Below are 16444 nucleotides of genomic sequence, written 5' to 3' on the forward strand. Positions count from 1 at the left end.
GTATGATTGCTAGCAGTTGAACAACGAGCTCAAGACCTCGCGAGACACTTCATAGGTTGTTCTACAGAAATATACTTGAATAGTTAGAGGCTATGAGTGGCACAGTGATTGTTAACATCTGAAAGAGTGCATTTCAAGATAGAACAAAGTGGGGGTATAGAAGAAAATAAGTTTAATATAAGGTATTAAGACTAAAGTATAGGCTACTTGGTTTTATTATATATATATAGAGAGAAAACTTGAGTTATTATATATTTATAATATATTATTATAAATACTTATATATAATTCTACTATTAATATATCCTTTACTAATTAGAGTAGCCTATAATTATAGATTGTTAGTAGCTTAATAGATAGTAATTATTATTATTATTTCCTATACCGATATACCCTTAGATATACTAGTCCCTCTACTACTATTATATAAAGGAAACTATACTATAAAGGCTAGATAAAAACCTCTGCCTACTACTTACAGCCTTCTACTTCTAAATCTACTATACTATAAAAGAAAGAAAGCCCTTTACCAGCCTCTAGGCTCTCCAACCCTCTCCATCCACTATTTCTAGTTCTAACTACCTAGTTAGATATTATAGAATAGGGCCTCAGAGCCCCAGAATGGATGGTAATGTTATGAGGCTCAGCAAGGAGCTTCTTAAGCATAGCCGGGCCCGATCCTAGGGAAGCTCCCCAAGGATCAGTTCCAGTTACTCCCCAGACCTAACCTCAGGTCTGAACAAGAGTATTTAGCTAGGAATTAAATCTTTATTCGCCTGTAAATCGCCTTAGTTCTGCAGCCCGTATCTATATTAGCATCTTCTTTAGCAATTCTCTAAAGAGTTTAGTTTCTAGTTCTTTAGTTAGAAACCTTTAAAAAGTTCTAATCCTTCTATTCCTACTAGATAAGATATTATTGATTTTTAGCTGAAGTAATAATAAAGGGTTATTAAGAAGATTACCTTTTAAAACTTTGATTATAGTTAAGAAGTTATTAAATATATCTTTTTAAACTCTTAAGATAATTTAAATTATCTTTAGATAAATAATTAATAAAATAAAGATAAAACTTTAATTATTTATTTAATTTTTATAGTTATAAATATATTATTAAGATAAAGAATCTTATATATTTTATTAAATTTATAATATATTATTAATAAAAAGAATACCTTTAAAATTTATAATAAATATTTATTAGAGATCTTTAATAATTTACTATTAAATCTAATTAGATTCTTTTTATATTTAACTAGATGGATAAATAACTTTAGAACTATTAGTATAGCTATTATAGAAACCTTTTACCTAAGAAGTAATATACTATTAAAATAATATAGAATCTCTTTAAAATCTAAATCTAAATTTATATATAGAATTAGGCTAATTAGACTTCTACTATTATAAAATATCTTAATAATATATAATAATAAGAATATTAGTTATTGATAAACTTCTATTACTATCTAGAGCTTTTAAAGGACTATTTTCCTTTATAAGATAATAAGAGCTATATTCTATTATTTTATATAAAGCTTTTAACTCCGATTATATGGTATACCTATCGATAGATATATTCTTTATTAACCTGAAACTTATAAAGAGATAGTTTAGTTAGCTATTTAAATCTAGTAAATATTTTACCTAATCTAAATACTAGTAAGTTACTCCTCTTATACTACCCCTTTATTATCTTCTTAATCTCAATATAATATTTAAAGATATTATTTTCTATTTTAAAAATAAGGATATTCTACTTTATATAATAATATATTATACTATAATACTATATCTAAATTCGATAGTAATCGATATTAAAGTATTACCGATTCTATTAAGTTTAAGATAGGAAATATCCTAAGATATTATATTTATAATAGTAATAAGTATTTAGTAAATATTTATCTATAAAAGAGGAAGTTTCTAAATTAAACTTAAAGATACTAATAATAAGGATATTATAGCTCCTATACTAGTTGCTAGAGAAACGGCAGAAATCTATAGTAAACCCTAATATTATAGAGACTCCTCTTTTAAAGAACTAAACCTAATACTAACTTTATACTTTTAGGGTTTTATATACCTATATTAATACTTCTTTTCTTATTAATTTAGATATATATACTAAACTTAATATTATAGATATTTACTTTATTAGCATATATAAACTATATTAGATTAGGAGAGAGTTACCTTGAATTTATTTTATAGATTTTTATTTTATAAAGATCTTTAATATTTATTAAATATTATTATCTCTTATTAATTATTATAGTTAAATTTAAAAAACATTAATAGATTATATTATAGTTTAACGAAATATTATAAAAAGATTTACTAGTAATTCTAGAAATATCTATATTTAGTTAGCTAGGGACTCTCTTATTACTTTAGACATAAAGTTAACTCTCTTATTACTTTAAATATAAAGTTAACTCTCTTATTACTTTAGATATAAAGTTAGTAATTTATTTAGGAGATTAATATAGTTAAATTAACTAACTTTAAGAAATCTTTAAAATATTATAAAAAAGAAGTATATATTTTTATAGTATTAGTTTACCTAGATATATTAATATCCCTTTTCTCTAATAAAGAAGAAGAGAAACTATAGTAAAAAGTAGAAGAAATTCCTAGTAAATTATTAGAGTTTAGGGATATAATAGATATTTCTAACTTAGATATTCTACCTTTATTAAAACCTACTAATTATAAAATTAATTTATAATTAAAAATAATATCTTCTATTAGTTCTATTTATCCTTTTCTTATTATTAGTTATTAATTTTATATAAATATTAAAGGAAAACCTAGTAAAAGGGAGGATAAAACCCTCTAAAAGCTAAATAGCTAGTCTAATTCTCCTTATTCCTAAGAAGGATAGAAGTCTATACTTATATATAGATTACTAAGGATTTAATAAGATTATAATAAAGAACTATTACCCTTTACCTCTAATTTCAGAAATTCTAGATAGAGCTTTAGGAGCTAAGTCTTTCATAACCTTAGATATTAAGGATATTCATTACTAGATTCAGATCTAAAAAGGAGATAAATAGAAGATAGCTTTCTATACTTATTATAGATTGTTTAAATATCTATTTATAGCTTTTAAATTAACTAATACTCTAGCTACTTTTTAGAGTTATATTTACTAAATTTAGAAGGATTATTAAATAAGTTTTATATTATTTATCTTAATAATATTCTAACCTTTTTAAAAATATAAGAAAAGTATATAGGATATATTTACTAGATATTTACCTATTTAAAATACATATAACTTTACTATAAACCTAGTAAATATTCTTTCTATAAAGACTAAATAGAATTTCTAAAATATATTATAAATATTTATAGAATTGCTATAGATCTAGAATAGATTTATACTATTTAAGAGTAGCTTAAATCTTAAATATTTTAAAATATTTAAATATTCTTAGGATTTTGTAATTTTTACTATAAGTTTATTTATAATTATTTAGAGATTATACTTCCTTTAATAAATTTAATACAAGGAATGGAAAATAGGAAGAAATTTAGAGATCTTTAGTTTAATAGTGAAATAAGAACAGCTTTCTACTAACTTAAAGGTGTCTTCTAGTATATACCCCTCTTACAACATTTCAACCCTAAGAAACCTATTATTATCGAGACCGATATATTAGATTTTATAATAGGAGTAATCCTTTTATAAGAAGGGGATAACTACCGAAAACATTCTATTATATTCTAGTTTATTAAGTTTTCTAGGCTAACTAAAAACTATAGTATCTCTAACTATAAGATAATAGTAATTATTAAAGCTTTTAAATATTAGTAATACTATTTAGAAGGGAGTTACTATAAGATTATATATAGTCTTTTTAGACTATAATAACTTTTAGAGGTTTATAAAATAATATTACCTTAATAGTAGATAAGTCTAATAGTATATATATTTAATAGAATTTAACTTTACTATTAAATATTAGGCTAGGAAGTAAAACTCTATTAATAGACTATTAAAAAGATCTAGCTATAAAGATAAGATATCTAATAGAAAAATAGCTTAGTTATCTACTATTTAAAATAAGTTTAAAGTAGTAAAGTAGATTTAGTAGTAGGATATTACTAGCCTAGATATTATTTAGAGGATAGCTATAGTAGAAATAATTCTAATAGTTTTAAAAGATCTAGAAAATTAAAAGCTTATTAAATATAGTTTACTATCTCTAACAATACTATAAATATCTGCTAAAGATAAGGTAAAATATAAGGGAATCTATATCTCTAATCCTTTATAACCCTTTAAGAAAGTAATTAAAAGTCTTTAAAACTTAGATTTGGTTATATAGAAAATCTAAAGTTATCTTATAAATAAATAATAAGGGATTTCTAACTAGATAGGTTAGACTAGAGCCTCTACTAGAGAGCTCCTATACTAGGATAAACTTTTTATTTCTAAAGAACTAGTAGTAAAGTAAAAGCTTTTATAGTAGTACTATAATAATCTACTAATAGGTTACTTTAAAACTATAAAGATATTCAAACTCCTTTAAAGGAAGTATTACTAGCCTCGAATAACTTAAGATATTAAGAAGTACTATTATATATATTATATATATTAAACTCATAAACTCTAAAGATATCTAACTTATAGTAATCTTAAATTACTTCTAATTCTCTAATATTCTTAGAGTAAAATTATAATAGATTTTATAGTTAGTTTTCCAACTATAATAGAACTAGGTAAACTTAAATAAGATATAATTCTAATTATTATTAACTACTATACTAAGATATTCTAATTCTTTACTATTGGGGGGATAGTATAGTTAGCTAATGTTATACCTGGTTACCTCTAGTCGAGTCGTTGGTTCAAATCCAGCTCCCCTCAACCGGGTTTTGCAAAGGCCTTGCCCCACCTTTATACAGACGGTCGTCAGCCCACCTTACATACACGGTGTAAAACCTTACACCAGCTTAGCCTAGCCGTAAGGAGGGAGGTACTCGCTATACCTCTCACTACATCCGATAGCTACAGGGCTCCTCTATACGTCTAGTACACGCAATATGAAAAACCTTATACCGTCTGGTACCTCGTTATTATACCTGCCTGAGGTTACAATATAGCCTCTACTATACTAATAATGTGATGCGATACTGCAACGAAGGGAGAGAGAGAGAAGAGAAGAGAGGGGGTATAATGGTCGGTTAGCAGACAGAAGGTGTAAAGTAGGGTGGGTAGATACAGGGGTTTTCAGCTAACCTAGTACTGAGATCGGCTTTAAAGCTGCTTGTAGCTGAGGAACGGTTTTTCCTACTAGTATACTTGGTGAAGGACCGTATATACTTAGTACCGAGTGTAATAAGAATACTACTACTACTACTACTAATTCTTTACTATTAATATAATAATTAAAAGCTAGGAATTTACCGAACTCCTTTATAGAGAAATTAAACTTAAATATAGTATATTAGATAGCTATATTAATAATAGAGGTTCTATATTCACCTCCTAACTCTAGAATAATCTATATTATCTTAATAAGATTTACTATAAACTTTCTATAGTATTTTACCTCTAAACTAAGAGGTAAATAGAATGGATAAACTAGATATTTATATAATATCTCTACTATTATATATCTAAAGATCCTACTATTTAGGCTACTATTCTTCTAGAAGCTGAATTTATTTATAATAATATTTGAAATATAATAACTTAGCTTACCCCTTTTTAAATATTAATAGGGTATAATCCGGTAATTTCCCGATATACTAAAGGTAGAATATCCTAGAATAGAGAGTATTATCTAAATATATAAGAAAGACTTAATTAATTTAATAAACTTTAAAAACAATTTAAATAATATCAGTTAGAAGTAGTAGCAAACTAGAAGTAATACTATAATATAAAGTACTGGAAATAAAAGCTTTATAAACGATAGCTTATTCTCCTATCTATATATAACCTTAAAATAAAAATACTTTATAAGTTTACTTCTAAGTTTATTAGTTCTTTTTATATATTAGAATATATTAGGTTTCTAATATATTACCTTACTTTACTAGAAAGTTATTCTCGTTTATATAATATATTTCCTATTTCCTTATTTGAATTTTAGTGTTCCTATAGTTAGGAAGATAAGAAGTAGATGCCTATATCTAATTTAGAAGATAATAAAGAATAGGAAGTAGAAGAAATAAGAGAAGAGAAATAAGTTAATAGTAAAACGTTCTTCTATATAAAATAGAAAGAATAGCCTTTAGAGTTTAACTAGTAGATCCTAAAAAAAGATATAGAGAATATATAAAGACTAATTACTTATTTCTATAAGGAAAGAGAGTAAAGGAAAAGGAAGAGAGAGAGTATAATATAAATAGGAAAGATATCAAAATAACAATATAAAGGTAAATTACTATTAAATCTTATATAAATAGATAGTATATAATAATGTAAATATAAAAGTTATTTATTACCCTAAAGTGTCTTCTATAAATAGAGGAAATAGGCTGATTATCCTTATAATACTATTGAAATACTCTATAATAAACGATAGGGCTATTTAGTACCGCTCTCTAATATTCCTCTATATACTCTTCTATAGACTTGTTATTTTACTCTTTACCTAGAGCCTTATAGATAGTAGAAATATACCGAACCTTTACTATATATTCTAAGTAAGAAGTCTATTATTATTATAGTAAGGATAATATATAATTATGAATTTCTAATTATATAAATATTTATTAAACTTATATAGAAATATTAGTAAATTACTTTAGATTATATAGTATAAACTATATATTTTAGTACCCCTCTCCTTATATCAAGGAATTAGATATAGAAATAAGGTAATAGTGAGACTAATATAGAATTTAAATAGATAGTTATAGTTATAGCTTATCTCTTAAATAATAGATTAGTATAATATTATAAGTAAAATATAGATAAATAACTTATAGAAGTAGGCTTCTTCTTATCTAAGATATTATACTAATAACGATAAGTAGCTTTAATAGATTCGAACGCAGTAACTAGCTAGTTTACTATATAAGTAACCTTAATATAGATAGTTAGAGAGAAAGTATAGTAAATCCTATCTAAATTAGAGCTACTTCTATCCTTATTTAATAACTCCTTAGCCTCCTCAATATATATTATATAACTAGCTTTAATATATTTTAATATATATCTAATATTACCAATTATAGTACTAGCTACCTATAAACTATTAATTAATTAGGCTTTAATTATTTATATTAATATAAACTATAAGGTATCTAATATCTTTATACTTAATATACTATACATATTTAAATACTAAAGTTTAGTTAAACTTCTATTAAATAGATAGTAATAAGCTATGATTTTTATTTACTAGCTTAAGGGTACTATATATATAGTATATATATAGTAGATAAAATTAAAGAATATCTATAATAAATAGAGAGAGATAAATAGTAATATAGTTATAAGAAGAGAAATAAACTATAACTAATATAAGAGATTAAAGGGTAAAAAAGAGATAAAACTTTATAGTTTAAGAGAGAAGAGGAGATATTTATAGGAAAGTATATAGTTAGAAGAAAGAGACAATTACCTCTAAATAGCCAGTAACTCTATAGGAAGGAGCAGCAGAAAATAGTTATAGGCTATATCGATTTCACTTTATAATATAAATCTAAGGATAGATTTCTCAAATAGAAGGATAGTTATTACAGAATAGGACCTTAAAGCTCTAGAATGGATAGTAATATTATAAAGCTTAGTAAGGAGCTTCTTAAGTATAGCTAGGCCTGATTCTAGGGAAGCTCCCTAAGGATTAGTTCCAGTTACTCCCCAGACCTAACCTCAGGTCTAAATAAGAGTATTTAGCTAGGAATTGAATCTTTACTTATCTGTAAATCGCCTTAGTTCTATAGCCTGTATCTATATTAGGATCTTCTTCTGTAATTCTCTAAAGAGTTCAGTTTCTAGTTCTTTAGTTCGAGACCTCTAACATTAGACTATACTCTAATAGCTGGCCAGAGTCTATTAGCTAGCTAAGGATCCTTCTTATAAGCTTAATGCTCTAGGCCCTTACTCTCTATAATATAGTTTATAGGTCCTACTATAACTAAATCTCCCGGTAGTTCTATAGCCTCTATAACTATAAAACTATCTTCTATCTATTTAGCCTTATATTTACCGACTATAACCGAATTGTTTATATAGAGAGCTATCTTACTGGAAGCCTTAAAGATATTTAGGTTAAGGAGGTTAAGAAATAGATTAATAACCCTTCCTTTAAATAGAAGTTAATTATTTAGTAAAGGTTTAAAAGATTCCTCTATAATTAGTTAACAGACCCTAAAAACTATATATTTAATACTTTTTTAGTATTTAATAAGATTATTTAATATAAAGATAAAATAGTCTCTAACATAGTGGATACCCTCCTTGGACAGGTAGAGTCCTCGAACGCTATAAATTTCCTACTTAATTACCAAATTTAATAATTACAACAATCTCTCCTAGAGCAAGAGAACTTGTCAATTCTCTCCCAAACAACGATTTCTCAACTCTCTTCGATACCACAACCACAAATACCGACAAGACGAATGACCCCGAGCCGAAGCCGCTACGCTACAACCGATTTTCGATTCCAACCTGCAAACCCACTATATTTTAGAGGAGATAGGCGCTATAATATAGGGGTTTAGGTGGAGGTAGTCTCTAGTAGAGCGATGTAGGTGTTGGATAGGGTTATAGAAGTCTATATTAGACTATCTGCAATGTGGCTGTTCGAATGCCATTTACTTTAGACTTTTTAGGCTTGAATTAACAGTATTTTGATATTGCTGTTTCCGGTATATTTATGTGCGAATTGTTGCTTGCAAACACCCTACCTATTCGAGGAGGGTATCTACTAGGTTAAGTTTATTAATCGTTATATAAACCTTATTGCTAAATTACCTTAGGAAACCCCTAATATATAGAAGATTATAACCTTAATCCCTAAACTTTAGAAGAAGATTAGCGTTACTATTAGTATAGAAGGTATTCCTATTATATTTATAGAGCTTATAAATACTATTTATTATATTAAGGATAGCTAGATTATATATAGGGTCTCTACCTATACTAATTACCTCTAAGCTTCGAAAGATTAACCTTTAAGAAGAGACGTATACTAACCTAACTACTACTACTCCAAGCCCTATACCCCTCCCAATATATAGATTCCCCTCCCCTATATATAAATAATAGCCTGAGAGATATTTACCTATAACCCTCTATTATCTACTATATTTATAGAAAGGAAGGATATATCTTATATTATTACTTTAAGAATACTGCTAATACTAACCCCCTAAATACCTTAAATATACCTACTCTACCTAGCTTAAGCCTATCTATTTATAACCTAGCTAATATTACTTACTTTACGTATAGAGAGGCCGGCCATTACTTAACTTAATGCTCTAAATCAATATATAAATATTATAGACAGCCCGGATATACTATAATCTAATATACCTAGCCTCTATATCCTAAAACCAGTAATATAATACCTTTTAGTAGTAGATAAACCGGAGAAGCTACTTCTATATAGTAGAGATATACTAAGAATAGATACCTCTATATTAAATCTAATATATAGATCTATTTAGATAGCTGCTAAAGGTCTATATAGATACTACTTAATATAGAGGCTAATTATAACCTACTTAGTAGCTGCTTTATTATTTAGTTTTCGCTACTTACTTACTTTACCCTAGCCCTAGGCCTTACCTCTGTTAGTAATATACTAATTTAAATCTATAGCGTTCATTCTCTCTCTCTATATATATATATAACTTAGCTAGCAAAGACTAAACTTTTCTTCTTCGTTTTATTATAGCTAATATCGAGCCCTATATAACTATTTTAGACCTTCTATAGATAGAGCTTGCCTACCTTAATTTTAACTTTGCGGAAAAACATTGGTTCTACCGCTCTAAAGTATTTAGGATAGGCTTATAAGTTAAGCCCAAATATAGTTACAGAATATAAGGAGGCTATATAGCTATTATGGTTTCTTATATTAAGGAGATAGTTACTTTTAATACCTTTCCTACCCCTTCTTTACCCCTTTATTATTAGAAGTATTAAGATATATTTTCCTCTCCTACTACTATTCTTCCCCTACCTATATATACTATACTCGAATACTATATCAAGCTCAAGCCTAATACTAACCTACTTTAGGAACCTATCTATCCCCTAAACCCCTTTAAACTAGAAACCCTTTATATATATATTATTAAAGTAGTTATAAATGGATAGATCCAACCTTCTATAAACCCTATAGAAGTACCTATCCTATTTATCCCTAAGAGGAAGGGAAAGCTTTATTTAATTATAGATTTTAGAGGGTTTAATCGGATTATAATTAAAAACTATATACCCTTACCCCTTATCAGAGAGATCTTTAATTGTCTATTGTTAGCTAAAATATATATTAAACTTAACTTAAAAGATATTTACTACTATATCTGGATTTATAAAGGTAACGAGTAGAAAATAGCCTTTCGGTTCTAATATAGCTATTTCAAGTTTCGTTACTATCTATAGGTCTTACCAATACCTCTAGTACTATCTAGACTTATATTAACTAAATACTTACTAGGCTTATTAATATTACTTATATTATCTACTTTAATAATATTCTAATCTTTAGCGATAATAAAGCTAAATATAAATAATATATTTCTAAGGTTTTTAAATATCGTTATAAAGCCAACCTCTATATTAACTCTAATAAATACTAGTTCTATATAAAAGAAGTTAGCTTTCTAGACTATATTATTTCCTTATGAGATATCTCGATAGAGCTTACCTATATCGAAGCTATTATATAGTATCCGTTCCCTTATAGCATCTATAATATCTAAATATTCCTTAGCTTTACTAGATTCTATCGATAATTTATCCAGTATTATTTAAAGATCTATACTCCCTTTACCGAGTTATTTAGAGGAGACTCTATATAACCCTTTCAATTTAATAAGAATAGATAAGCTATATTTAAAGATCTATAGAAGGCTTTCTAAAAGATATCTATCCTAAAGTATTTCGATCTATTACTCCCTATCCGCATTGAGACCGATACTTCTATAAACGTAATAGGTATAGTATTAGTATAGCTATATAAAGGAGCCTAGTACCTACCCGATTACTTACCGATCTTATAAGCTAACCCCAAAAGAGACCCTATATAGTACTAGTAATAGCAAGCTACTTATATTTATTAACGCTTTTTATACCTAGTATTACTACCTTCTCTATACCTAATACCCTATTATTATCTTTACTAACTATTTAAACCTTAGATATTAGGAGATAAAGAAGTAACTAAATACTCAGTAGCTATACTAGTATAAAGGACTTATACTTCTTAACTTTATAACTTAATATTACCTTAATATTTAAAACCCTACCAATATACTATCTTATAGGCTAAACTATAACAATAAACCTACTCTCTCCTCTAAAGATAGAGTCTATCTGCTTTTTATACTATTCTAAAGCTATATATAGAAAGAGGCTAAGCTTATAAAGGCTATATCGATAATAATAGGAATTATAGCTTTTATAAGAAGAGCTCGCTTATATACTATACCTTCTAGCAGAGGATACCGGTTTAGAAAAGCTAAAAACCTAGTTAAACTTAAAGACTTCTTTAAAGAAACCCTTAAGCTAGATAAGAGTAAGCCTATTGAAAGTCCTTATTATATACCCTAATACCTGTTAGAGAACCTTTAAAAGATACTATTTAGAAATAAGTATAGTAAGAAGTACTACTATAGTTTAGAACTATAGTATAAAAGCACTTACCCTCCTATTAAGTTAAATAAAAGTTCTTTAACTATATTTAGTTTAGAGAGCCTATCTCGCTACTAGAGAACTGGCTCTTATATATAAGTAATAACTAATTACTAGAGCAATGTTATAGATATAAAATATACTAAAAACGGAGCTTAGCGGATGTCACGGATATGGTCACATGCAGCCGGCCAGCGGGGCGCGCTGGCAGCGTCCCGGGCCAATCAAGACGGGACGCCTAGCTACCAATGAGAAGGAGATCTGTGGTGGTTACAATGATCTATGGACAGACCACGGCAGTGGTAACAGATCAAGGGGCTCGGCCTCCTTGATCTGTCGGCAACCCACCACGGATCACGCAGATCCAGGTACAGAGGTACCTAGGAGTTAGATAGTATATAGTCACTCGTTCTGGAGAGCTCTGGGAGTTCTCCAGTTAGCAATCACAACTACAGTTCGCTACAAGCTCGAGAGCCTACTGTTGAGACAAGTCTTTGTTGTGCACCCTTTGGCTGCACCGAACCTAAGCACCCTTGAGAGAATACCTTCGACCGATACTGAACCCTAACAGGACGGGTCCAGAGACAGGTTCGTCACACGTTGCTAACTCCCTTTGATCTGTTACAGTTCAGGCTCGAAGGTAAAACGACATGGCAACTCAACCGACGCCGGGCCAGATCACGGCCGCGCTTCAGAGAGTCACCGAACGACTCGACGAAACTGAAGAAGAGCTTGCGAAGACCAAGGCCAGCAACGCGGCATTGGCAGCCCGACTTGCGGCGACCGAGGTCCACACCAAGGACCCGGCCAAGACGAAGGTCAAATTGGAGCAACCCGAGAAATACGGGGGCGACCAGGAAGCCTTGCCAGGTTGGATCACGGAGATGCGGAACTATCTCGACCACAACTCGCACCAGTTCGCCACTGAGGAATCCAAGACCAGATACGCCGCCACCCGACTCAAGGACAAGGCCCTCAAGTGGTTCACGGGAACACTGAGTGATTTCCTCGGCGGAGCAATCCACAAACCCTTCACCAAAAAGGTCTTCGAGAACTACTCCGAGTTCGAGAGTGAGATTCAGAAGGTGTTCGGCGACAAGGACGAGAAGTTACACGCCCAGGAACGGCTAGGACGGCTGAAGCAGACTAGGTCAACCACCGCCTACGCCACGATTTTCCGACAAGACTCCATGAAGGCAGAGATAGACGACGAGGGGCTGATGCACCTGTTCTACGGAGGGCTGAAGGAGGAGGTCAAGGACGAGCTCTACAAGGAGAGCCGACCCGACACACTCGACGAGTACATCGCCATGGCTGTCAAGATTGACGACCGACAGTTCGCCCGCAAACAACAGAAGAAGGGCAGCGAGGTTCAGCGATCCGCAGGCTACCACAAGCCCAACGACAAAAAGAAACGCCAGCACCAGAGCACGTCATACGGCACGCACTCGGGACCCATGGACGTCAGCGCTGCCCAGGCACAGTGGGCAGGAAAGAGAGATGGTGCCAAGGACAAATCAGGCATCACCTGTTACAACTGCGGGAGGAAGGGTCACTTCAAACGTGACTGCCGCAGCAAGAAAGAGTGGAGACCGGTTCCAGGGAAGGAAGCTGCCACCATCGACCAAGACACGGTCGGAAGAAGAACCCGGTTTCTGGAGGTCGCAGCCGCCAGCTACACGCAGGACGACCTCGAAATCGACATTGACCGAGTCATCGAGCAGGACGATGAACTCACCGACTCGGATCAAGAAGACTTGATGAGCAGCAACCACCAGGAGGGAAACGACACCGCCCACCATGCTTTCATCGAAACGGATGACGAGGGAGAACTGGCTCCCCCGCGGCACATCCGACAAGTCGCTGAGGACTGGGGCATCACCCTGGTTCAGCAAGAGGACGGGCAATGGCGAACCCACGAGGGTGAAGGAGGAGTCAGCCCGAACCTCATTTTTCTGCAACAGAAGGTCCTAAGCCAACGACAAAGGATCGAGGAGTTGTCAAGAGAGAAAGAAGAACTCGAGCAACTTCTCCAGAGAAGGAACGACCAGTACGGACGACTTTGCGCGGAACTCGATTTCGCCAGGGAACGAGTCCAAGAGATCACCGAGGCCAACAACAGGGCCGGGGATCACGTCGAAAAGACATTAAGAGAGGCACAGGCCTTGCAGGACGACATCCGCCAGGCACTTCCGCACCACACACCGTGGGATGGACCCACCGAAGAGGCGGAAGGATACGAAAACGGAGTACGATACCCCGAGCAACTTTTCGACTACGCGCAGGAACAGAATGCGGCGAAAGGAAGAAAACAGCAGAGCTGGGAAGAATACTGGACGCGACATCAGCACATCGTGCGCGCCGGACGACAGACCTCCGACCTTGAATGGTGGGGTTTTCGGGGCGAGAACAACACGGAGGGATTCCAGTTGTTATCAGAAGACCACGAGCGGGTGGACCCACGAAAAGAAAGTCACATCTACCTGCCCTGGTTCCAGTGCATCACGCACGAATGTCGGTACCACTTCCAGGACAAATTTCGCAACAGTTTCTGGCCCACAAGAGAAGAAAAGGGAATGCAACCCCTGCCCATCAGATGGGTATACGACAGCGGCGACGCTCCCGCAGGCATGTTGTGGGACACCCAACGCACTCACGAGGGCAGGCTGAGGGTTAAACCCAAGGCAGCCTGGCCTCGACGCTGTATGACAGGCGTAGGAGTCGACGAATGCCGAAGCGCAGACTGCCTATCACACGCCGACGAGAAGATCTGGGGATACATGGAACAGCAATCCCAGAGGGAGCCACACCAGAGGACGAGAGCATCCCGAAGGAACGAGAGGCGCCCAGTTGAGGCATGGGCGGCCCAATGGCTCCAAGAACACCAGACGATTGACGCCGCAAGCCAAGGTGCGGATAGGGACGCCTTGAAACACCACGAGAGCTTGGGAAACGGCTCAGGGCCCTCCGAGGGGCCCGGAAATCTTTAACTCCACAACAACGAAGACAGGCTGCGCAGTACAGGAAGAACTGGCGCAAGCAGAAGCCTTACAACGACCTCCCAGCAGACGAACACGAAGTAGCTGCTGTACGAAGCACCAAGCCAGACAACAGGCTCTGGATCACAGCGCGATGGGGGAAGATCGAAGCCCTCGCGTTAGTGGATGGAGGAGCGCAGATGGATCTCATCTCGCCCACATTTGTGAATCAACTCAGAATCCCATGGAGGATCAAGAAGCAACCACACGTCGTCAAGGGACCATTCGACACACAATGGGTACGACGAGAGACAGAACCACTCGACATTGAGGTGGAAGGAAAAACCACCCAAGTGGTGTTCGACATCGTGAACATGGGACCAAAGAAAGACATGATTCTCGGACGCCCATGGCATGAGGATTACGACCCAGACATCAGCTGGAAGGGAGATGGCCATCTGCGACCGCGGAAACAACGGGAGCATCCGACCAGCTTGATGGGAGAACGCGCAGAACAGGAGCCACGGAAGAGCAGCGGGTCAGAACGAACCCCCTCTACGGGCCCACCGCAGGAAGCAGCCAGTGCAGAACCACGCACTCTGGAGTCCGGAAGAAGCGGCACACGACGAAAGAAGCAGGCACGGGAGGAACGAACCATCGCCGTCGTCTCAGTCGACGAGCACGGAATGCTCAAACATGAACAATGGGTCAATCAGCTCGAAGCGGCAAGCATCGAGCTGGCAGCAGAAGAAGTCAGGGAACTCGAAGCAGCAAGCATCGAGCCTGGGAACAACAAGTTCGCGTACTACGAAGGTACGGCGAAGAACGCAAAGACGGGGCAGATCCCAGACGACTACAAGGGGCACCCGGCGTTCACGGCAAAACATCTTGCAGGGCTACCAGACCACGGACCTTGGGATCACGAGATCAGACTCAAGGAAGGAGCCCAGTTGAGATTTTTCAAGGTGTACCACACCAACGAGAAGCAAGATGCAGAGTTGAGGAGCTATCTCGAAAAGAACCTCGAGATAGGACACATCAGACCATCGACATCTCCAGCAGGCTACCCAGTCCTCTTCGTTCCAAAGAAGGATGGGAAACTCAGGATGTGTGTGGACTACCGACAGTTGAACAACGAGACGGTGAAGAACCGATACCCGCTGCCACTGATTTCGAGGCTTCGAGATCAGCTGTCAGGAGCACAACACTTCACGCGACTCGACCTTCCAACAGCGTACGCCCACATCCGCATCAAGGAAGGAGACGAATGGAAGACGGCTTTTCGGACACCCTACGGACACTACGAGTACCTCGTTATGCCATTTGGGTTGACCAACGCACCAGCGACGTTTCAAGCCGCTATCGACCACGCAATTCGACATTGCCTCGATAAATTTGCAGTCTGTTACTTGGATGACATTCTCATCTACTCCAAGACACTCGAAGAACACAAGAAACACGTACGGCAGGTGCTGGACGCACTGCACGAGCACAAATTGTCAGTCAACAAGGACAAGAGCGAGTTTCATGTCAAGAAGACAGTATTTCTGGGTTACGAAATCTCCCCGGGATGGGTCAAGATCGAACCCGAGAAACTGGAAGCTGTCAAGACGTGGCCGACACCGACGAG

Source organism: Chaetomium fimeti (genome assembly GCF_033439085.1).
Source record: "Chaetomium fimeti strain CBS 168.71 chromosome Unknown B0H64scaffold_1, whole genome shotgun sequence".
Classification (NCBI taxonomy): domain Eukaryota; kingdom Fungi; phylum Ascomycota; class Sordariomycetes; order Sordariales; family Chaetomiaceae; genus Chaetomium; species Chaetomium fimeti.